The 25,930-nt window shown below is 38.4% G+C and overlaps 1 protein-coding gene across 2 annotated transcripts in view; it reads left to right on the forward strand.

Annotated features, from left to right (window-relative positions):
- Positions 1–998: 998 nt before the first annotated feature.
- Positions 999–25,930, forward strand: part of ripor3 (RIPOR family member 3) — a 243,085-nt gene continuing 218,153 nt past the window's right edge. The window contains exon 1 of one of the 2 annotated variants that reach the window (XM_072556548.1): positions 999–1,125. The gene's annotated coding sequence lies outside the window, so the exon portion shown is untranslated. Of the gene's footprint in view, positions 1,126–1,569; positions 1,657–25,930 lie in introns of those variants that run through there. The other variant, XM_072556547.1, reaches the window with a different exon arrangement.

A 25,930-nucleotide genomic window follows, 5' to 3' on the forward strand; every position in this document is an offset into this window, starting at 1 on the left:
AGTAACACTGAAAGGTTTTGTGTGCAACAGTGCTTTACTCCTACCCTCCACCCCCATTCAGATTGGTGTTCTATATTGCTGTCCAAGAGATTGGCCATTCTCTAAAGGGAGGAACTCATGTGCTTAAATCATGTCATAATTAAGAACATGCACCATACAGACTCTTCTACTAAATGCTGATGGCCCCACAATATATCAAAGATCTTCAATAATCAGGAACTTGTCTACTTTTGATGCTTTAGGAAGCTGTCCTTGTTTGTGATACCTGACACGAAGCGCCTTCACTCAAAGATAGCAGTGTCTGTCCTGGGGACTTCCAACAGTTAATTCCACCCTCCTTGTCCTCCTCCTACTTACTTGTTTTGTGGTGGTTACCCAATGTTACATGTTCTATGTTCAGTGACCCTGCTTCAGAGTTATCTAGATGGGTAACAAAGAATCTTTAGACTTCTATTTGGTGTGGAAAGTCAGTGGGCCACAGGATAGACATGGATAGCAGTAAATGATGGGGGCTTGGATGGGGTGGATTGGTTGGAATTAGAAGGTCATGTGAAGAATATGAGACAACATCTAACCAGTGCTAGCATCACTGAGATTAAGTGATTCTTGATCACATACAATATTAGAACATGTTAGAGCAAATATTATTAGATGAATTAACTATGAGGGGTAATCGCAACCCAATCTGTCTCAGAATTAGATAACAATTGGAAGAGGTAATCTTGCTTTAAAGACACAAAGGGCTTTTATAGTTCCTTTGCTTCAAATGCACTGAATTTGATTTGTCAGCTCAGTACACCAGCTAAAATCCTTACCTAGTACACCAGCAGGGGAACTACACATACATTTTAAAATAGCTAATCCTGTCTAACTACGATGAGAGCTGCCTTGGTTAACATGATGAGATAAATTTGGCAACTGAGGTTCTCTTAAAGTGCATGCAGCAATTGATGTCGGGATACAACATTGTAGCTCTGTTTTCTGAAGTGTCTCACTATTAAAAGACTCTGCTTTGGAAGAAAAGCCTCACGCTTGGGTTACCCACATCTTGCTGCTTCAATGAATTGTATCCACAATATTGAACTCCAGGCACTTTAGCAGCCAGCTCCAGGACAAATAATGAGGGTACGTCTTTATGTATATGTGTTTAGTTCTAAAATCTACGCAAGAGTAATGTCTGCAGTAATTATTATGATTTTCATGAGCATTCTAGGTAAAAGAGAAAAACATAAGATCTGGTTAAAAACTAAAAACAGATGTTTGATTAATGACATGCAGCTGATAGCATGCTGGAAACATTATACAGACTAACATATTGTTAATTTAGAACTTGTTTAACAGTTCCAGAGTTAGCTCCACTGCACCGCAGGAAATAGGTGAAAAAATAAATGTTATACTCCATCCTGTACAGTAACAGAATGTTGGAATTGCAGCATACCAGAAAGTTTGTTTGTCGCCAACTTCTTAATTGCTTCTTGGAATTTTCCTTTTTGATAACATTCTTGATTACCACTCCTAAGATAAACTTCTATCTGTAGCAGGCATATTGCTGCCTTACGTACTTTGCAAACACCACAACAGTTTGAAAAAAAACCCGACAGTGCATAGAGTCATATGTGACCTCAGAAGCAATCAACATCAGGACAGTATACGGAGGTGAGCAGAGCAATTTTTAAAAAATTGTCAAAAATGCAAATAGCATATATGCTGGACCTGTAAAATATATACAGTTATAAGTTATGGTTTCTGAGACAGTTATTTACACATTCACTATACAGAAGATAACTATTGCTGTGAAAGAGATGGGATTACTTGTGACATGCAACACTTCTATGCATTTTTCAGGATAGAGTCTGACTGCAACCAATGATTGTTTCATAGTCTTCAACTCTAATTATCATTCAGGTCCTGAAAGTAGCATGTATGTTTTAGCTGAAATATTTTTTTTCCACAAAATGCTCCCTGAATACTTCAGATTTATTTTTTAAACACCATGTGGCTTCTATTACTCTTGGATTCTTTTCACTTAGTACTGTAAAATAGTTATGCCATTTTCAAAATGTATATGGATTTTTGTGTTGTAACCAACTTATGTTACTATTTTTACATTATACATTTAGTATTAATATTCATAACTAATACAGTTGTGTGCACGGTACATTTTATCAGTTGTATTTTATCAGTAAAAGAGATGGATGGCATTTATATCACTGCTATCCAGTATCCTCTGAAATAGAAGAGGATTAATGCTAATTCATTGGTCATCAGCATAGCTTAACCTGCTCTCAAATATCAAATTCTCTGCTCTGGTGTGCATACAACTTACTTAGCAAAATATCAAATAAGATGATAATAAAACATACACAGTTATTCACCACCAGATGTATTCAATAGCAACTTTTATTGTTAAAAATCACACAATGCCATCCACTGCCACATCATGGCTACTTTAATTGTATATAATGTACATTAGTAAACCAACTCCGTGATAATATAAAAATAAATTGAACTGCCTTATCCCTTTGCCTTTAGGATAATTTTGTGACTAATAAAGTAATTTGCCTCAATTTAGTGATGTGCTGGGCTAAGATTATCCTTGTCAGCGTTTTGATCAATTCAAAGAGATTTTTAAATTAATTCATGCTGTGTTGTGTGTTGAAGGAATCCATGATATCTTATGTGGTACAATTGAGAATACTTTAGAACTTGTCACCATATAAGGCTCTGTTCATATAGTCTTTAATGTACTGTGATTGTATACTTGCATGTCAATTTCCAAAGGGCTTGAAAGCTCAATATCATTACTGGACTTTATTATCTTCATTGATGCTTAATCGTATTTTTCAAGAAGTGAACAATTTGTGGCAGGAAAATAATACAATAAGATAGAAAAGCATATGTTTGTTGCTGTCGATATGTTGCATGATTCAGTTATCTTGAACATTGTGTGGTCTGGTTTAGCAGTTTACAGTATCATTTGAACCACATGATTATTCTACCAAGCTGATAACTTCTCTTTAAGTATTGTCTCCGTGTTAATTCATTTTAATGAACAGAACATCATAAAGGCTGCTAATAAGGTAGAGTGGCCATCATATATTTTCTTGCAAGTGATAGCCATAAAAATGTATTTCCATGTGGTCCTGTTTATCCTCCCATTTCACATTTATTGAGAAAGTGGTAATTTATAGCCTTTCAGAAAAATCTCAGAGGGTTCATCCACAGGAACCTTGCACTGACTTCATTCTTTGATAGGCCATTCCCACAGATAACATACATCCGTGGATGCCAGGCATTTCAGGGACTAAGACAGCAGCACTGTGTAGAAATGCTGGCAAATTTCACACATTTGGGCATGATCTGAGATAGTTATTAGCTGTATGGTACAACCTGAAAGAGAGGTTTTCCTCAGGAAGGAGTCATTTATTCTGAGATATGTACTTAATGGCTTTAAATAGTCTCACTGATAAATTAAGTCACTGGGTACTTCGAGATCATGGTTTCTTCTTCATACAGGGTTAGGTCTGGCTGCTATGTTGTTTTGCAGTTAAAAAAAATAATTAGAATAGTTGCCACACAGAAAGAGCCTATTTAGTTTGTTGTGTCCATATTGGCCCTTTATAAAATCTACTTATCTAGTCCCACTCCCCAGCCTTTCCCCTGTAAGGCTATTTTATTTTGTCTTCAGGTGCTTATCCAATTCACTTTTAAAAGCCAATACTGTAATTGCCTCTACAACATGTTCAGGCAATATATTTCAGATCCATACCACTAGCTGCATAATACGTATTTCCTCATGTTGTCCAATTTTATCAATCACCTTAAACCATTTGACCTCTAATTCACACCTCCATCAACAGGAACAGTATCATTTCTACTTTATCAAGACCCCGAATGATTTTCAATGCCTACTTCAAATAGCTCCTCAACCTTCTCTAAGGAGGACAGCCTCAGGTTCACCAATCTATCCACATAACTGAATCCTTTCATCATCAGAACCATTGCCATAAATCTTTTCTATACCTTTTAAAGTGCCTTCATCTTTCGTGAACTATGGTTCCCAGAATTAGACACAGTGTTCACCTTGAACATTAGCATGAGCTATCTTGCAGAGTACAGACATAATGACATTTCTGGCAGGCAAGATTTTCCACTTTATCTGAGGATTTCTATATAGTATCTTGTATCAATTTATGATTTTCTTAGATGTTGTGGTGTTAAGTTAAATGGAGAGTTGGCAGTTATCGAGGATATTGATGAATTATTTTAACTACATTAATATTAAATATATGGTAATCTAAATTAAAGATGTTGCCAATCACATCTTTGTCTTAAAATTATCTTCTGCTACAACTTTTTAGTTTACCCTTTCTTGTCCAGAAAAATTCAGATGAATCCTGACATCACAGCAAAATGTAATAAAACTTGATATCTGGCTCTTCAGAGCTTTTAGAATAATTTATCATGTGTGACCTTTTATTATGGGGTAATATTCTATTTTAGTTTGTGTAGTAATATATTCTGCTGTGTAGAAATTGAGTGAACATTTGACAAATGGAAGGAAGAATTAGTCTTCCTTCAGTCTAGCAATATCAAAGAGCAGAGCTTATATGTCAGTGTAAAAGATTTGTGATGTTTTCTCAAGTTTTTTTCAGGCAAATGTATTCTTTAGAATTAATTTGTGCCTCAAAGGTCCAGGTCAAGTTTTCAATGGACCCTGATTAGCTGACCCTGAAGTGAAGTAATAGTACTGGAATTTCTGAAAATCAGTCAACGTTCCCTTGTTCACTATTGTGGCAAATGCACATGTAGAAACTGCAACCATACATTGAGCTAGCATGCCCCAATTAATTAACTAGTACCAACTGCTTTGGCTCATGCAGGAAGAACAGCTACTTAGAATAATATAAAGATAATAGCATTAATCGATCAGAACCCAGTATTTTTGGGAAAGGATGGTGGGTAAATGATTTACAGTTATGTATTATCTTTAAATAGAAATGACAAGTATCCATTAGATCATGTATTTTGATAATGATTGACAGATAACCTGTTATCTTGCCTACACAGTCATCATAACCTGCCAGTACTGCCTTCCTGGGTATATGAGATAACAGAAGTTACGTTTCAAACTGGCATATTACTATAGCAACACCATGACTACACTGACACCTTGTCATTTAATTTGAATATAAAATGATACATCCAGCTTAAAACTACTATATGTTCTTGAATAATGTTTGATCTTGTGTAAAAGATGACCTTTGACTTTTGGCCAAAAGATCATATACTTCTCATATATGTTGTGTGTAAGTCAGCCTCCAAATTATCATTAAAATATCTAAACTTTGTACTTGCCACCTGCTGTTCCCTGATGTCAAATTCACCCTGATGTACCTATGTACAAGTGTGGAGTGAAATACTCTCAAACTTGACCTGTTCCTCAGTCACATGATATTCTGGCGCATTCATAACACTGGTAACAGTTACAAGCAGTGGCTTTGTATTTGGAAGGCGAAGAACTGAAATAAATAGATGTACTTCCTACTAGCTATATACTTTTTAGACAACTTCTACATTTTAAAAACTCATTTTAGGTTTAACTCATAGAGAAGCACCACCATTGAAGGTGGCATGTTCAATGTAATCATTAAAATACTTCTGGCTCCTTTAGTATTATTTTTGTGGCAGGATTTGTGGGAAACAGTCTCGGTCCTGGAAACTCTGCGACAGAAAGTGGATAGGAGATATCAGTAAGCAAGACACCAACATGACTGGGGTCAGAGTTGATGAATAGGAAGCCCTTGTTGTTTACTGGACTGCTCAGATCCAAACAATTATAAAGACATGGAAAAAGTAATGACCCCATGGAGGAAAACAAAGCCCAGCCAAAGAAATGGCCATCCTTTAACCTCCAGCCAGCGTTATTTATCCGTACCAACTGCAGAAGGGACTGCCACTCTGAAGTCTCAACCATAACAGACCATGTTCAGATAGAAGTGGCATAAGTCCTGGTGCAGTCCATTATCTCTCGAGACAGGCAGATGCTGCATACCAGTACTGGAATTTTTCTAATGCAAGATTGGTCCAAAATGGCCAATACAAATGCATTAAAATAACTCATAAACTGTTTATTTGTATTGATTTAGTGGCCTAGTTTTCTTTATTCTTCCTCCCTGTATTTTGATTTGTAATTTGATAATTTTTTTGCTCAAATTATATTTTCTCTTTCTTCTTGCTTTTTTCTAACTTTAAAATTTTCCTTCGCCTTGCCTCTTTAGCTGTACATTTAAAAAGAATAATTTGGATAAATAGCAGCTTCAGAACTCTTCTATGGGCTAACCAAATGACAAAGACCAAAAATTGATTTTGTACAGTATCTCCTCTTTTGATCTATTTTTCGACATCATACAGAAAGTGGCTGATGATAAATAAGTAATCTCATTGATGCTTTAGAAAAGTGGTCAATATTAAAATAAAAACATATTGGCAATATGTTAAATGTTAAAGTCAACCACTGAGATAAAATGAATAACAGAAATGGAGTGGTATAGAAATATTGTAGGATATCAAAGCACCAAAAATGATTTCAAAGAATAGTGGAACATTTGTTCAGTACCTCACTTTACCGACTGCTTGGTCTCAGGTGAAGGCCAAAACATATCACTTAATTGCCTCCTTGAAGAAGTGCATTGGCCAATCAGACTGCAACAAGAAAACAGATGGGGAAATAAGACAATGGAATCAATGGATGGGAAGTTGTCTAATGCGCTTAGGAAAAATAAAGTAATATAACTTCATGTTTTTCTAAATTTTAACGAATGCATCTGTAGAATATTGAACAAAACACATGGATCAAGCACATTTGCAACTTCTACATTCACATATCATATGTTGAACTGTTTAATCAAAGAAAATATTCACTGTGAGCTTTTGTTCAGTGAGCAATAAATTTTCATTATTAGGAGTTGCTGCACCTGTGACCCCTTAAAAGCACTGGAGCAGCTTTTTTTTTACTCATCCATCTAAGTTCTGGAATTGGCTATACAATTGTTGATCCATTCATTTATTTCAAACGCTTCAGAAACAAAGATGTATATCTGTAGTATTTATTACCTGGAGCAATTAAATCTCAGCCACAAAACTTGCAGCATATCTATAAAACTTTTTTTGTATTTTCAGCTAGTAAAAACTAGTATACAACATACTGATGTTGAAAGTATCAATTTTCTTTTTTAAATTTGTGAAAAACAAAAATATACTGTATTTCTATACTTCAATATCCTTGTTTTTTGGCATAATTGACTTTAATAATTGCAACTCTCCTGTATGAATCTTAAAATGTTCAAATCAAATGCTGCCATGGATAGGGTAAATTCCCAGCGCAGCTATATTCATGATAGCATGGATATTTGAAACAAGTCCAAGCTTTGACAAAACATGTTTTGTAGTTTCAACCATAAAATACCCTAAAAGCAAATTGACAGTATATTTTTAACCACCTGAAGTGTCTGGCCAGTCAGTAATATCTCCATGTCATTGCTAATGTCATTGTGTTCTTAAATGCATTCAAAATTGTGATTAAATGTCTTAACCGATAATAGTGCTCCTTAATATTGGAAACATATCCTGGATGTTGAATTTCCTGGTCATCAATTACAACTGACCTTTCAAAAATACTGGAGTACACTAGGATTTTTTAACATATCAGAACCAGTACAAAGGTAGCCTGTTCACATCACAGCACTGCTGTATAGCCCTGTTATTGTTTCAGCTCATCTGTGATTGGAAATATTCATCCATATCTTTGTTATTGCTAGATTTGACTATTCAAATGTTCTCCAGGCAAGCTCTTCAACTTCCGAACAGTAGACACCTAAGCTGATCCAAAATCCAGCTATCCCTGCTTTAATTCACATCAACTTCTGATCAACTTGCTGAGATATTTGTACCATTGATAGTCACAGGTGAGGTGCTGGAAGACTGGAGGTTGGCTAATGTGATACCACTATTTTGGAAAGGTGGTAAGGACAAGCTAGGGAACTATAGACTTGTGAGCCTGATGTTGGTGGTGGGCAAGTTGTTGGAGGGAATCCTGAGGGACAGGATTTACATGTATTTGAAAAGGCAAGGACTAATTCAGGATGATTATGTCAGCATGACCTTGTGTGTGGGAATTCATGTCTCACAAACTTGATTGAGTGTTTTGAAACAAAAGTAACAAAGCGGATTGATATGGGTAGAGTGGTGGACGTGATCTCTATGGACTTCAGTAAAGCTTTCAATAAGGTTCCCCATGGGAGATGAGATAGCAAGGTTAGATCTCATGGAATACAGGGAGAAGTAGCCATTTGGGTACAGAACTGGCTCGAATGTAGAAGACAGAGGTGGTGGTGGAGGGCTGTTTTTCAGACTGGAGGCCTGTGACCAGTGGAGTGCCACAAGGATCAGTGCGGGGTCCACTACTTTTCATTATTTGTATAAATGATTTGGATTTGAACATAGGATGTATAGTTAGTAAGTTTGCAGATGGCACCAAAATTGGAGCTGTAGTGGAAAGCGAAGAAGGTTACCTCAGAGTACAATGGGATCTTGATCAGATGGGCCTGTTGACTGAGGAGTGGCTGATGAAGTTTAATTTAGATAAATGTAAGGTGATGCATTTTGGAAAAGCAAATCAGAAAAGGACTTATACATTTAATGGTAAGGTCCTAGGGATTGTTGCTGAGCAAAGAGACCTTGGGATGCAGGTTCATAGTTCCTTGAAAGTAGATAGATAGGATAGTGAAAAAGGCGTTTAGTATGCTTTCCCTTATTGGTCAGGGCATTGAATATAGGAGTTGGGAGGTCATGTTGCAGCTGTGCAGGACTTTGGTTAGGCCACTTTTGGAATATTGCATGCAATTCTGGTCTCCTGCCTATCGGAAGAAACTTGAAAGGGTTCAGGAAAGATTTCCATGGATGTTGCCAGGGTTTGAATGAAAGGGAGTTTTGTTTTTGGGTTGTTTTTCCTGGAGCATCGGAGGCTGAGGGGTGATCTTATAGAAGTTTATAAAATCATGAGGGGCATGGATAAGATAAATAGACAAATAGATAAATAGCGTGTATGGAATGGGCTGTAAGAGGAAGTGGTGGAGGCTGGGACAATTACAACATTGGAAAAAGTAAGGACTGCAGATGCTGGAGATCAGAGCTGAAAAATGTGTTGCTGGAAAAGCGCAGCAGGTCAGGCAGCATCCAAGAAGCAGGAGAATTGACGTTTTGGGCATAAGCCCTTCTTCAGGAAGGATTCCTGCTCCTTAGATACTGCCTGACCCGCTGCACAATTACAACATTTAAAAGGCATCTGGTTGGGTATATGAATAGGAACGGTTTAGACAGATATGGACCAAGTGTTGGCAAATGGGACTAGATTAGGTTAGGATATCTGGTTGACATGGACGAGTTAGACCGAAGGGCCTGTTTCCGTGCTGTACATCTCTATGACTATGACTTAACATCACTGTGTTTTGGACTGATTTCCATGGCTCCCAGTTAAATAATGTTTTGGTTTAAAATTTGACATTGTTGTTTTAAAATCACTGTGGCTTCCCTGCTCCTGATCTCTAATTTTCCTCACATTTATAATCCTCTTAGATATTTACATTCCTATAATTTTGGACTTTAAGCATCTCAAACTTTAATTGAACCTCTATAGACTTCAGCTGCTGGGTTCCTGGTCCTGAAATTCCCTTCTTCAACCTCTCTCCCTCTGGATTGGACAAAAGAAAGCAGTTCTGCTCTCAAATTTCCTGGACAGAAGCTTTCTGTTATGAATCAACAGCCAACAATCTAGGAATGCTCAAAGCCAGAAGCAGAGAGAATCAATCTGGCATTTAAGTGCTATATTCTGTAGTTTAAAATTTCTGCAGTCTCTTTTACAGCTGCTGAGAAAAGGTTAAGTGTATGCATAATTAATTGTTGAGGTAGGATGGCAGGTGAGTGTGTGATGGGAGAATGGCAGGTGAGTAAAGGGTTTGGATAACAGGTGTAAGAGGGGAGTAGGGTAGGTGGGTGGAGAGTCAAATAGGTAGAACTGGTGTTCAGTCAGGGGCAGGGAGTTTGACTTGGATTTTCTGGTCTGGGAGATGTTGATAAAACTCCTATGCAGTATCTTATGATATTTTACTATGTTAAAATATTGCATAAATGCAAGTTGTTATTTCTTTTAATTTAGTATCACCTCATGTTAAAGACATGGAACATGTTTGCTGTAAACCAATGCCAATATGAGATTACGAATGAAATTCTCTTTTATTATCAAAACTGTGTATCTTATAAGTAGGTAGATAGCAAGAAATTATTTTAAAATGGTTGTTGAAACTCATACTCCAGGTGATAGTTGTAAGCCAATAGAGCTTTGCTTCTAATGCCTTTAACACAATTCCGATCCATTGATTAACCTCCTAATTAACACATAATTCCAAAATTCAGCATCCAACCTACAGTGCGGCAAAACCCCCAAATCAATTATTAGAGTATCAGATACACAATAGAATTTGAGAGAGTCATACATACTTAGTGCTCAGTGGGGTGATTTGTTATTAATGTTTATGATATATCCCAATTTCCTCATTGTGTTATTGGTTTAGTGAGTTATTGGTTTAGAGATTAATATTTAGTAAATCCTGTTTTCTGTTTTCTTCCTAGAATCCTTCCTTTAAAACATACACTATCTTATTAGAATATTCATTATTAGTAATGAGGAACACTGACCAAAATAAAACATTTTATTTTGCTTCTAAGACCCAGTCAAATATCATTCTATAACTCAGCAATTAAAATCAGCAATGTTTTCTTGAATACGTACATTGCAAATTTTTCAGCTTGTTCTTCTGTATACTTTTCATTTTCATAACGCAAACTGAGAAATTTTATGACAAAGAAAGAAAAACAATTTCTGTTTTTCCTCCAACATTAAATTATATGCTTCTTGGACATGTTACTTAGAGAAAGGGAATGATTATGAGATCAGAGAGGAAGGGTAAGGTTTTGAGGCAGGACATTGTCCAGTTCCAGCGTGAATTGTATTTACATAAACTGACTTCATCCGCCAAAGAAACCACTGAGGTCAAGTTCTCAGAGAAGTCTCTCTTTATGTGGCAAGGCAGATAGTGACCCACACTTATCCCATCGTCTCCACAACTGGATTAAATCACAAAGCCAAAAACAATATGACATAAATGACTGAATAATATGAGTAAACATAATGTTATAATAGTAGCTGTGACTGATTCAAATAGTTTTCTTGCACATTGCTTGAAATATTTTTGTCTTTCTGCATTATTTAGATGTGCAGATTAGCTCTAGAAAACAATTCAGCTGCATCATAATTAGGATTTTGCAGTAAATGGACAATATTACAACATAAATCTAACTATTAAGTGCATTTTACAATAGTTTGAATTACAGTCCATGTAAGCCCTAAGATGAGGTTATATTTGAATTTTACAAAATGTATGTCTGTGTTTTATATGGATAATCGCACTCACCATTAAAATAGAGAAAAATAAAGGCACCTTTTGGCATCCAGATAGTTGTTGTTTGACATGAAAGTCCATATTGTGCTGTTAGGAATATCAGTCCTCGCTGATCAGTTTTTCCACTGACATCACTGTTATGCTGTGACTTCAGTATACTTGCCCATTAGGTCCCCATCAGAAAAGGTTAGGGCTGATGAATTAATTAAAAGTTTAGTAATATGACAAGTGATAATTAACAATTAACTAATAAATATTCTCTTTAACCCTGAAAATTGTATATTGCCAATATGAAATCTTAATTATTCAGAATTGAATTATGTTGGAGATCTGTAAAAAAAAGTGAATAATTTTATTAGCCTTTTCTCTATATCTTTTTTTATCTCTCTTTATTAATCCCAGTTTTTTCCCCCCAAATTTTATTCCACATTCTATATCTATATAATTCATATTTATATGTCCGTCCTGTTTTATACCTGCTGCTTTAGACTGCATGGGAGAGAAGTTTGTTTGCTTGGTGCAGTCTTAAATAATTCTCTGCAGTTTTACCTTGATTCCTTGAGTCTACATAAATCTGTGTTGCTACCTGTGCAACCCACACAGCATTTTTGAATGACATTAATGCGGCATACATGCAGTTGCACAGCTAGTGGTCCAAAGCACTGACTACACCTGGGAAAATAAAGATAAGTCTGTTTACTACCACAAAGGGTGGTGCTGTGTGAACAAACTTCTCCCCATTCTGGGTGCTTCAATAAGGATTCTTCTTTCTGATTAGTTTTTAAAAACTATGCTCTTCTTGTCCTACTCATAGGAGCTACAGTTCAGTTCAATCATTCAGAGGTGCATAAATAAAACACCTGCTCCAGAACTGTGTTGTAACATCTCTGAATAGGTTGATTAGAAAATAATAGGAGTGGTGGTTTTTATATTGCGGTGGTTATGTCACTACCTCTGAGCCAGATGATCTGTTCAAGCCCTGACTGCTCTAAAAGGAATGTAATATCAATTCCGAACACATTGATTAGAAAACATCTATAGTAACATAGTATCCATTGTAACTGCTATGTATATACTTCAGAATGACACATGCAAAATTCAGCCTGTGGCATATTTTATAGCAGGTGGTGGCATAATGACAATATCACTGGACTAATAATCCAGAACACTACATTAATGCTGTAGGGATTTGGGTTTATACTCTGTGGTGGCAAGTTATGAAATTTAACTTCAATAAAATTTAGAATAAAGAGCTGACCTAATGGTGATCATGTAACCATGTTGATTATTGTATAAACCAATCTGGTTCACTAATGTCCTTTAGAAATAAGAAAAATACTTGCTCCATTCTATTCCAACTCTATTTTAATTTAGACCTTTCCCTTTCTCCCTGCTTTTCCTCACTTTTGTTTTTGTTGCACCTGATGAGCAGTGCTTGTAATTTTTCAATTTATTAGAAATATGGGTGTTGTGGTGGTGGAGAAAAGAATTATTAAAACAAAAGTAATACATATGATATGGTGGTGTTCTTAAAAGTGTTCTGAGGTGCATAGGAAAAAACACAAAGAAAACATCTGTTCTAGAGCTGTGTCATTGTATCCTTGAGCAGATTGATTAGAAAACATTAATTAAGGGAGCTCTTGGGGTACATTGATAGTGTTCCTATTTCTGAGCTAGAAGGCCTGGATTCAAGTCCCACCTCTGCTCCAGAAATGTGTTCTAGCATGTCTAAACAGCTTGATTTTCTTTTTTAAAAGGAGTTGGGTTCTTCCAAACTGGAAGGATGGGTTGCTGGGAAGGGAAAGGTGAAAACTGGTGTTTGTGTTAGACAATAAATTAACAACATTCCTTGAAAATCACTGAAAGCCTTTTCCTGCCTAATGTGGATAATGTTGATCTGTTAAACATACAGCGATAGTTCACAAAGGAAAAATATGTGGTCCCTTACACTATGTATGCTGTAATGTCACCTGGGTGCTCTCTTCCGTCTGTAAGACAGAAAGTTCTTGGTTAGAAGTGCAGTGAAAAATGCAAGCACAATAAGTCATAGCCATGCGGCACTAAATACGCTGCTGCACTGGAACAGGTCTTCTCATTTGGATCAGGCGTTGAACTGATGTTCTGTTATCCTATTTAAGTGAACATAAATGATCCCATGGCATTATTTGAATACAAGCAGATGTATGTTTTATGGTTCCCTGAGCATTATTTATCGCTTGACTAAAATGGCAAAACGCTTATTATCTGGTTATTTATTTCACTGCTGTTTGTGGGACTTCAGCGTGGTTCTTTGCAACTTTGTATTTACATAACAAACAGTAATTCACTAAATAATAAGTACTTTGGTTTTTGAAGTAGAGTGAAAGTTGCTGTATCAATTCTTAGCACCTTGAATGAACTTTTGTCATCTCCAAGGGAAATAGGCTATAGTTTTAAGTGCTTTTGAGAGGAAAATAGTTACATCTGAAAATGTAAGTCATCATGCAAAAGGGCATTTTTCTTACACACTTGGTTACTGTAATGTTCACATGAAATGAGTGGATGGCAGATGATTGATAACTCGTTGCACTATCTTACAGCTTCACTCTCACAGAGGATTGGAGGTCATTGTTTAGGAAGTCATTGACTTCACATTAAGAGCATAATCCCTGCTTCTCCTGTTAACTTGGTACCATTGACCCCAAAGCTATTAACTAAGGAATGTTTACAACATGCGGTAGATCATGTTGAGGATCAGTGCATGTTCGTGATGGTAGTATAACACTTAAATCACTGTTTGTGACAGCTACTTAACATATTTGTTGGACATGCTACTACATTTTTTCAGTGGAGGTACTGACCCATCTAAACTAAATGACTAGTCCAGCTAGTGAATAGTCTAATAGCATATAAATGTTTTAAATGTGTGTGTGCTAGTAGTGCAAGAGAAATATTTTAAACTTGTTAGTGTCAGCTAGCAGACATATAAAGGTAATTTTCACATAGCGTAGGGCTATTGAGGAGCATGTACACACTGAGTATACTTTGGAATTTTTTTTTTCTCTCTCGTGGTACATTTGTGTTTTGTAGCTACTTCCTACTACTCTTGAGAAAGTGACGGTGAGCTGCCTTCTTGAATGACTGCACTCCATGAGATGTAGGTAAATCCATAATATTGTTAGGGAGAAGATTTCAGGACTTTGACTCCGTGACAGTGAAGGAATAGTGATATATTTCTAAGTCAGGATGGTGAGTGGCTTGGAGGGGCACTTGCAGGGGTGGTGTTCTCATGTATCTGCTGCCCTTGTCCTTCTAGATGGAAGTGGTCATTGGTTTGGAAGGTCGTGTCTCAGGATAGTTGATAAATTTCTGCAGTGCACCTTTTAGATAGTACATGCTGCTGCTACTGAGTGTCTGTAGTAAAGAGGGTGTTTGTTTTAAGACCATAAGACCATTAGGAGCAGAAATTAGGCCATTTGGCCCATTGAGTCTGGTCCACCATTCAATCATGGCTGATAGGTTTCTCAACCCCATTTTCCCACTTTTTGCCTGTAACCTTTGATCCCCTTAACAATCTAGAACTTATCTATTTCGGTCTTAAATATACTCAATAACCTGGGCCCCACAGCCCTCTGTGATGTTGAATTCCACTGATTCACCACTCTCTGGCTGAAGAGGTTTCTTTTTATCTCCATTCTGAACTGTCTTCCCTTCACTCTAAGGCTATGCCCTCAGATCCTCGCCTCTCCTTCCAATGGAAACATCTTCCCAACATCCACTCTGTCAAGGCCATTCAGTATTCTGTCAATTTCAATCCAATCCCCATCCTTCTAAACTCCATTGAGTATAGTCCCAGAGTCCTCAAACATTCCTCATATGTTAAGCCTTTCATTTCTGGGATCATGATTTGGAGGTGCTGGTGTTGGACTGAGGTGGACAAAGTTAAAAATCACACAACACTAGATTACAGCCCAACAGGTTTATTTGGAAGCACTAGCTTCCTGGTATCATTCTCATGGATCACCTCTGGACCTACTCCAGGGCCAATACAACCTTCCTGAGCTTTGGGGCCCAAATCCATTCTGTCCAAACCTCTCAGTATTCTGTAAGTTCCAATGAGATTCACCTCACCCTTCTAAACTCTATCCAAGTACTGACCCAGAGTGTAGAATGATGATGGTGGTGTCTGGGACATTGTATGGTATAATTCCATGTGTATGACAATGTCAGGCTGTTGCTTGACTGGTCTATGAAACAGCCCTCCAATCTTGGCACTAGCTCCCAGATGTTAGTGAGGATGATTTTCCAAGGGTAAAATGGCTATTTTTGCCATTGTTATTCCCTCGATCGATATCAGGAGGTCTGTTAAATTTTGTTTCTTTGTTGAGACTTAGTGACAATTGTTACAACTGAGTGGTTTGCTAAACCATTTCAGAGTCAACCGTTGCTGTGGATCAGGGATCACATGTCGGTAAGGGTGGCAGATTTTCTTACCTGCATGATATTAGTGAACTAGATAGATTTTCATGGATGTCTTTAAGACTCTTAATCCCAGATATTTATTGAATTAAAATTTCACCATTTGCCATGCCAATATTCAAACCTGGGATCCCAAAACATTAGCCGGGTTACTGATTTAATCATCCAGTGATAATACTAATAGGCCATCAGTTACCCTCATTCCAGGCAAAATTGTACATGGTACTGCCACTTTTATCGCAAAGTGTTGATTCAATGTGAGGTCCCGTCATAGAAGCAGGACTGTGAACAATTTTGCCTATGAAATTATTATAATTTTCCTTTAATTTTTATTCTTCTTCCTGTTTGACTACCATGATCCACTAAATGAGAAATTGGTCTGCTCACTTGTGTCCCGTCTTGCGTCATTTTTTGAAGATGCAAGTGAGAGACCAAAAAACTTTGCTAATTTCCCTGCTTCCCCAACCTGATGTGCATGATCTCCATTCAGTTCCACCTTCCACAATAATATGTTTGAAAATTTAAAACTCAACATGTAGTGAATCATAACCTGTTTGCACAAGAACGAGTTATTGTTAGCATAGAAAATTACTCAGCCTCTTCACCCTGCCAAAACATAAATATAGATGAGAAAAGCCACTCATTTTATTTGAGTTCATTGTTCTAGAATAGCATGTAGCATCACCACCATGATACCCAACTATTTGCTAAAGCACAAAGATTTTGCTTCCATAGCTTTACATAGACCTCCAAATAATATTCATCATTCTTTCTGCAAAAGGTAGCCAAATGGTAGAACTAAATCTACAGTTCCTGTTTGACCTTCTGGCCGCTTCCAATATTGGGAAAGTTAATTTGCAGTGATATTTGGATTTCATCTTCAATGAACAAGTACCTTTATGTAGACTGGAATGTTTCTCTGAAACTTTTACTGATTAAATCAAAAACGGGAGTTAATATGTTCAGGACAATGTAAAATTGGATTTCAAGTCAATTCCCTCTTGATTCTGGATGTTTGCTGACAGTAAAGTAACTGATTTGAATTTTCGTTAAGCACCCAGACCCGGGGTAGGTGAGTCCAAAACTAGAGTGCATAGCTTTAAGGTGAGAGGGAAAAGATTTAAAGGGAACCTGGAGGGCACTTTATGGATAGAAGTGGTGCATATATGGAACATGCTGCCAGAGGAAGTGTTCGTGGCAGGTACAATTACAACATTTAACAGACATTTGGACAGGAAAAGTTTAGAGGGATACGCGCCAAAGCCAGAAAAATGGGACTCATTCAGTTTAGGAAACCTGGTCAGCCTTGGACGAGTTGGACTGGAGGGCTATGCTGTATGACTCTATGCTGTACAGCCATTCCATGCCTGGAGTAAATCTATACTCCATTATGTTCTACTGTCAACTTTTACATTATAAATCCTTATATTTACATTTATAATAATTTAGAGTAATTTATAATGAGGACTGCCTCTGTAGACTTCTCACATAAGAATTATACCCACTACCAATTTTGGTACAGTAGTGCATTCCTTGGATCAGCCAACTTCTTGATTTGTACTCTGTGCTGGACATGCCACAGTGGGGAGGAAAATGGGCAGGGTAAGTAACTTGACCTGTGAGGGAGGAGGTGTTGCACGTGGCTCAGTGGTTAGAAATGCAACCTCACAACTTCAGAGACCCGGGTTTGGTTCCAGTCTCCGGCTCCAGTCTGTCTGTGTGGAGTTTGCACATTCTCCGCATGCCTGCGTGGGTTTCCTCCAGGTGCTCCCGTTTCCTCCCGCAGTCCAAAAGTGTGCAGATTAGGTGATTTGGCCATGCTAAATTGCCCACAGCATCCAGGGATGTGCAGGCTAAGTGGATTATCTATGGAAATGCAGGGTTACAGGGATAGGGTAGACAGGTGCGTCTTTAGAGAGTCGATGTGGACTCGATGAGCTGAATAGCCTATTTCCACACTGTAGGGATTCTATGAAGTACTAATCACAGGGATTTTATAGGGAAAGAACATAGGTCACAGGCCAATGCATTATGCTGCTGCTGCTGTCTACTCTGTTGACAACCTAAAACACTGATCCTTGCTGTATGTTGAACCTCCATGGCACAGCCATTAATAGATAACATTTTTGATATTTGTGTGTGAAATGAACGGGAATAAAGAGTTCATCATGACCCAATGCCATGTATATGCATTGTTTTTCCCTGCTTCGAGCAAAAGCACTGTCAGTGGAATCCTCCATCCATGGAGCCTTGTCTGTAGCTATGAAGTGCTGCCGGATGATCCTAAAATTAGCACCTACATAAGGACACTCCTAAAGACCAGGAACATTTGTGCATGGAGTAATAGTCTCTTAAAAGTCTTTTTACCCATGCCACCAAAGTGCCCTGAATAGGTTTTATTTTTCTCCCTCCTACTACAGACTGCTGGAGTTTCACAGCTGGAGTAGAGGGAGTCTGCTTGTGGACCCTGTTAGCCTTGGAGGCTTGGGGTGGTGCGGGGAAGTTGGCAGTGGGCTGTGAAACTGCAGAGGAGTCTGTGTCTGTTTCCACCTCTGGTTGGGGCCTCCTGGCAGCATCTTGTCTCCTTGTGAATACAGGGAATCTGGACTGGGATCAAGGAGCCTAGCAACCCCCACCTTGTCTCCCAATCCTTGGTCCTGAGGACCAATATCTGGGCTAATGGAGAATTGGTATGTGTGGACATACAGTGAGGGTGCTGGGCCTAGCACTGTTTGGCAGTGACCATGGAGACAGCCAGTTACTGGATTTGCTGCATTGATGCTGCTTCTGAGCAGTGAGGACCATTGTATCCCATATGCCTGTCTGACCCTGCTGCTCCAAGTGGATGAAGTCCTTCATTTCCAAGACGATTGTGTCACCTCTTACCAGGACTGAGCAGTTGGCTGGTCTCCAGCAGTCGATAAATGTCAACAGCCTGGGGTACTTCTCCTTCAGTCAGCTACAGAGCTATCACTGCAAGGTGCTCACCAGATTATGTATGCTCATACTCTTAGCAGAGTTCCAATGAGCTAGCAGTGTCTGTTCAGGTGGGGACACAGGTGGCAGCTGTGCCTCCATACTGCCAACATCTGAGGTCAAGGATGGGCTTCTTATGGGACCAGACATTTCTATAAAGAGATCAAGAGCAGTCTAATGGAATCTGCAAGAGGCAAGAGAGAGAAGTTATCGTGACCAGTGATTAGAAGTGGTGGGCAATGATTGAGAGTTTCTGTACTGGAACCAGTTCTGATTAAGGTTAAGTGGTCTGGAAATGTCTATCTCTCCACAGATGCTATCAGAACTTCTGAGATTCTACAGCACTTTCTGATTTTGTTTCAGATTTGCAGTTCTTCGTTTTATTTTAGTGGTATTTACTCATTTAATGGGACATAGATTATTGAGGATCCCAGCAGCAATTGCCCCAGTCTTCTTTTGCAAGAGCCAGGTTTCTCATAGTAAGGGGTGAAGACCCCAATGTCGTGCACCTCTCCACCTGTCCAGGCTCACTCTGCCTTTATGGGTTGTCTTTTTCTGTAATAAGCAGAGTAGTTGGGTTGGGGGGTGGGGGGTGGGGCGCGTGGGGAGTGTGGAACTGAGTGACCTTGCAGTAGCATAGCACTGTAATTGCTTGTACATTTTAGGAAAAGGTTATAAGGTATACTAAAGGGTTGAGGAGACAGCACAGCACAGAATGCATTCAGAGTTGTTCATGTGGGAGACTACTGGGGGAGAGCAAGTGAAGCAAGGTGTTACATGCAATAATGAGAGTTGGAGATGTGTGTGGTAGTGGAGGTGGATTGAGTGTGAGGCAGCAGACAAAAGAATGTGTTTCTTACCTGGCAGAGCAGAGACAGTTATTTAACTTTTTTCTACATTGCAGGCCAGTCCTCTGGACATGACACTGACCGAGGTGATGACCTCTAACCAGGCTGGCAGGGTCTGGTAATATGGCTTCCTTTGTCAGTCCTCCAGGAAAGAGACATTCTTTCGTTAACACCCCCTTCAATCCAACAGGGCCTCTAGGTCCCATTTGGAGAAATTCCGTGCCATCGTCCCCTTCTCTGCCATGTTCTGACTCTGTCCATGAATGAGCAAGACAGCAGCAGAATACAGTGCTCTTTGAGCTGTACGGCTGCCTTTTAATGGCTGCCTTGGTCTTTGGGCAGATATCTGACGAAAGGCAAGTTGGTTTGGAAATAATGTATGCTAAAATGGGGTAGTAAGTGGTTGTGAGAGACTGAATAGGGTTGGAATAAATACTTAATGTGGTGATTTTGATAAAATATCATGAGAAAACTTCATTAGCTTCATGGTGAAATACCCTCCAAAAACTTGACACACCTCAGAGTTTATTTTCTATCTTCCAAGATTGTAGAATACATCTGAACATACAGAAAAAGGATTTGGATTAATCTAATTTAGCTGTGCAATTTGTATTTTAGTTTTTCATTCTTGTGTTCACAATGTTCAGCTGACTGAATCTTGAAGAAATAAAAGGGATTCTTGTTTAGAAATAAAGTCAGTTTCCATTCGTCCCCCTCTCTGACTAAAACATAACTTCAGCTCTGTTTTGGGTATGGTAATTAGCGTAACTAGAATTAATGATTAATTCTATTAAGCATTATAAAAGCACCGATTCAACAATGTGACATTTTCGGAATGCACCCATGTGTTTGGAGAGAACACAACTGGGTCAGCAAAACAAAGCGAGCTGAGATAACTGGAATCACAATCGTTAATCAGGAATGTTTGTTTCAAAATTAAACTTATTTTTTCAAGAATAAACTCAACTACAATGATTCCAATTCATTGTGGCAATTTTCAACTGATGCTTATCAGCATAAAGTGGGTGTGAACCTGCACACTTATTTGAAGCAGATAATATGAGAAATAAGTCTTTAGTAAGTTGTGCATCGTTACCACAGAATACTTTTATGTAGTTTGTAAGATTTTGTGAAGCCAGGAGAAGCATTCAATCTATCAGCTGCAAAAACCTCTTTAATTGAACCTTAGCAGCATGGGAGGAAGCAATCTGGCACATCATGCCTGTCCAGGCTCTTAGACAAAGTTGTTCAGTTTGGTACTACAGTAGAACCGCATCTGCGGATTTGGTTTTCACAGTTTCAGTTATCCGCAGTTTACCGTGGCCTGAAAATGTTAGATGGAACATTCCAGAAATAATTCCAGGGGCTACCGGTAAGGTAAATTTCCCATTTAAATGATAGTGTTTGCTACCTATCTGTGGTTTTGGGCATTCGTAGTAGGTCTTAGGATATATCACCCGCAGATACGAAGGGGGGAGCACCTGTATATCCCAGCTTTATCTCATTAGCCATGAAAATTTGTCCCTGATGGTGCATATTGAATTGGTTTTTGAGAATTTCTATGGAATCTGCCTTTACCACTTGTTCAGATTGTGCATTTCATTTCTTAACAACTTTCTGTTTAAAAGGATTTTGATTTTCCCTCTTGCTCATTCATAAATTATTTTCAGTATGTTATCTTTGGGTACCAAACTGAGGTAAATGTTTGTTGTCCATGCTTTGGACATATCAACTAATTTCCACATAAACTTGTTATACTCATGATGTGGACGAAAGGGTTAGATTCAATTTCCAATTTGATGTAATTTTAATCACAAAATACACTAAAGACACAGAAAGGAGTATATAACCAAATATTATTTAAGACTGCATTTTAGCTATAAAGCTCCTGATTCTTACATTGATTACTCTACTAATTGTGTCGTTCGGTCTTTGTCGCAGTCCTTAATTAAACTACTAATGGCTATCAGACTAGGTAGAAGTACTACCTGTGGACTTGAAGTTGGCCAGGCTGTGTAGTCAGCTCTAATGAACTTAGTGAATGTTGGTCCTGCACGGGGTTGCCTCCTCTGTTTCTTGATGGTCAGACTTGTGCTGCTGGACTGAGAGAATGGCCACCAGGTGTCCCTTCTTATCCCTCCTTGCTACATCCTTCTGGAATGTTCTCTGGCCCTCAGCCAATTGATTTTCCCTGTCCATTCCAATGTCACAGCATCCAATGGTATACTTGATGCCATACATGAAAGCCGCAGGGTCTGCCCTCAGCATCCATCCTCGATCTTCTTCTCCCTCTCCATATGAAGTCATGGCAGGACCTCAGGACTTCAGCGAGTTGACTCATTGTGCTCCAATTCACAAACCAGCTTCCTTTTCCAGGGCAAGTATGGTCTTGTCTTTGCTTGCCTTTGTCTTGCGTGGATGCTTTGTACTTGACCTGTCGTGAAAGCTCCATTGGGCTTGGTTGCTCAATGATTGCCCATTCTAGTTTCAGGCCTAGTTGTTCATACCCTGGGCTATCTGGCCACGTGTTTCTTCCTAATTGCTCTATTAAAATAGCTCATAATTTTCAATATCTTGTACTGAATTTCTCCCGAGCTATTTTTCTCCCTAAGGAGAAGAATCCCAGTTTCTCCAATCTCTCCGTATAACACAAGTCCTTCAGCCCTGGTTTCATCTCAGTGAACCTCCAGTGTACCTTCTCCAAGGGTCAGCAATTATTCTGAAATTCCTTGTCCAGAAAAGTACTCAGTACTCCAGCTTGAGACCGAACACTGATTTTCAAAGTTTTAATATGACTTCCTTGTCTTTGTATTAATGCCCCAATTTATCACATTAATCACCTTATTCACTGGTCCTGGTACTGTCACTGATTTGTATCTTAGCAGCCAATGCATCATTCACAGACCTAGGGGTAGCTTTGTTTCAAATTCAATATATTGCAATTAGATAGCCAGAGCTCTTACAGATACAGGACAAAGTTACAGTTATGAAGAAAGAGCCATTTGCAGTGACTTGGTCATGCCTGAGTACAACTTAGTTTTACAGATTGAGATTGAAACTGACCACAAACCATTAATAATCTTCTTAGACACAAGAGTTTGCAATGATGCCCCTGGGATGCTAAGATTCAATTAGCAACTATTGTGGTACAACATGGATACAGGAATTATGGTCTGTTACTTATCCTCTACCAGGATCCTCATCAATATGTGAAGCAAAGAGGGCAAAGAATTTGTTCAAGGAGTCAAGACCTTTGCAACCTTAACCATTTGTTATTTGCCAGTCACCATGACTAAGCTACAGTTATGCTGAGAAAGTTAGGCCGAGTATGCTCCCAACAACCCTGTGACAGTATTATCAAATGGGTATTTCCCATCATCAGGCCAGACTACAACAGTAGTTATATTGGCTTGGATTGTTTCATTCCCATAAGGAAGTGTTTTCCAACTACACCATCTGCTCTCCATATGGATAGATCAGAAAGGACATCTGCTCTCCTTTTTTACTGGCTAGATGGTGGAAACACCTTGGTGCTAATGTTTTGTATTTATGATTATGTTCATTGTGGACAACTATTCCTGATGGATTGAAGAAACTCAACTGACTGAACAGCCTCTTTGGAAACTATGTTTCCCAGATTTAGAATTCCAAATTTAGTCATTTAATTCATAGGCCACAATTTACCACTTCCAGTCCAATGCACCCTCATGTTAATTTTATCCACGTTACAACTTTAAACAGGGCCAGGGACAGAAATCACAGGCTGCAGACCTCTTCCTTCCAGACCCTCGACCCCACTCCCAACCTGAGCTCTGTGGCCATAATCATGGCATAAGCACAGCAGCCCTGTCTCCAACTTGAGCACAAGAGCCCTCTACCCTCACCAGAGCCTTGGGCCTTGGTTATTCAGCCTTGACAGAGGGTACAGACAGTTTTAAAAAGAAAACCTCCACGGAAGAATGACGAGAGACCTACTTAACCAATGTATCACATTGTCTTCACCCAGCACAACATACAACACAAAAGCAATTGGTGCAAATGTGAACCAGGTATCATTCTCATAAATCACATTGACTACCTTGAAGATAGAGTATAATTTTTAAAAATATGCTAATGAGTATTCACAGAATAATAATATTTTGCAAGTAGGAACTGCCATAGGCTTGTGCAAGTCAAGATAAACTGTATGTTGCTAAAAGTGCAGTCTTTCAACCTGCTATGTGGAAACTAAGGTTTTCAGACTCACCTAATGAGGTTACCCTGCACACCACATTTCATGCTTCTGCAGGCTCCCTAAAGTTTAGTCCTCTATATTTTGCCTGATTTTCTATCCTAACTATACCTGACAGTTGTCATAAACCATTTCTTGTTTATTTAACCTTTATTTCTAGAGAGCTCCAGCTTTGGGTGGAACAACCTTCCTCCTTAAGGCACTATGTTTGGTTTGAGCTCAAACTCTCTCTGTCTTGAGATTAGCTCGGCCAGTCTGTATTTCCATCTGTGCTAGAAACTTCTCAAATCACTGAAAAGGCCTTAATTCAAATTGTGTCAGGCAGGAGGCTAATCAGATTTTGCTTTCTCTAATTTTCAACATTTAATATTCCATTGTAATTGAGATGGGTGACAACAGAAACCATTCTCATTGGCTGTTTTGAACGTTATAGGATAGAAAAGATACAATGAAAGTAATCAGTAGCACTTTCTTTTTGTTACAGCCCAAACAAAATTAACCATTTAAAAGGAAAGTGTACAGACTATTTATTTGATATGAATTTTATCTGGAAAGAGGTTTTTGGATTTTTTAATTGTTAATTTTCATTTAAAAAATGTAACACATCATAGCTAAAATTAAAAACATATATCTTCATATATTCCTTGGAAAAAAAATACATTGCCTGCAATCTTATAGCAAACTCAAATTCATCTCACAATCTCATAGTTCCACAGAGAAATATCAACTTTCTAACCCGTGGTTATGAAAGAGGTTGAAACCTTACGAGCAATTCAATCGATAGGTTTTATTGTGTTATTCTGAAATATGTATTTGTAAGTTTGTTTCGTCCTTTTTATAGGCATTATAAATTTTGTTCACAGGGGTATAAATGGCCATCGCAAAGATGTCTAAGAAAGAATTAATCATGAATTGTGGTAACCCACTGCCCAGATGTTCAGATCATGAAACCAGAATGACCAGTTTATGTGCACAAAACCAATAATAAATATGTGGAAAACTAAGAAGAAATTGAAAAAAATGTGAGACAAACATGACAATAGGAAGGCAAGCTATGCAGATAGAGAGGAAAAAAAGTAAGACAAAAATCCATTGATATCTATTTGATAAAAGTAATCCATAAATATTAGGATAAAGCAGAAATCCATTCATATGACAGGTGATAAATGGATGACACAATGAAGAGCCAGCCCACAAGTAGAAAGTTCAATTAATTAGAATCCCTAGAGTGTGGAAACAGGTCCTTTGGCCCAACAAGTCCACACCAGCCCTCTGAAGACTAGCCCACCCAGACCCATTCCCTTACATTTAACCATTGACTAATGCACCCAACCTACACATCCCTGAACACTGTGGACAATTTAGCATGGCTAATCCACCTAACCTGCACATCTTTGGATTGCAGAAGGATACTGGAGCACCTGGAGGAAACCAGGGTGGGGGGATCTTGTAAACCTCATGCATACAGTCATCCGAGGGTGGAATTGAACCCAGGTCCCTGGTGCTGTGACGCAGCAGTGCTAACCTGATGAAGGGCTTTTGCCCGAAATGTCAATTTTCCTGCTCCTCGGATGCTGCCTGATCTGCTGTGCTTTTCCAGCACTACTCTAATCTTGACTAATCTCCAGCATCTGCAGTACCTACTTTCACCTCAGTGCTAACCACTGAGCCACAGTGCTGCAAAGGAGAAATTGAACAACAAAAAGAAACAATGAGAGAGTATGAGAAGAGACAGCCAGTTAGCATATTATATAATGTTAAAGTCTCTTTAGACATATAATGAATAAAAGAATACTAAAGGAGGAGTGAGGTTGATTAGGGAATGGAAACTGAATTTATACATGGAGGCAGGGGCATGGTTGCAATAATAAATGTGTTTTGCATTTGTATTCACCAGA

The sequence above is a fragment of the Chiloscyllium punctatum genome, chromosome 37 (genome assembly GCF_047496795.1).
Source record: "Chiloscyllium punctatum isolate Juve2018m chromosome 37, sChiPun1.3, whole genome shotgun sequence".
NCBI lineage: Eukaryota > Metazoa > Chordata > Chondrichthyes > Orectolobiformes > Hemiscylliidae > Chiloscyllium > Chiloscyllium punctatum.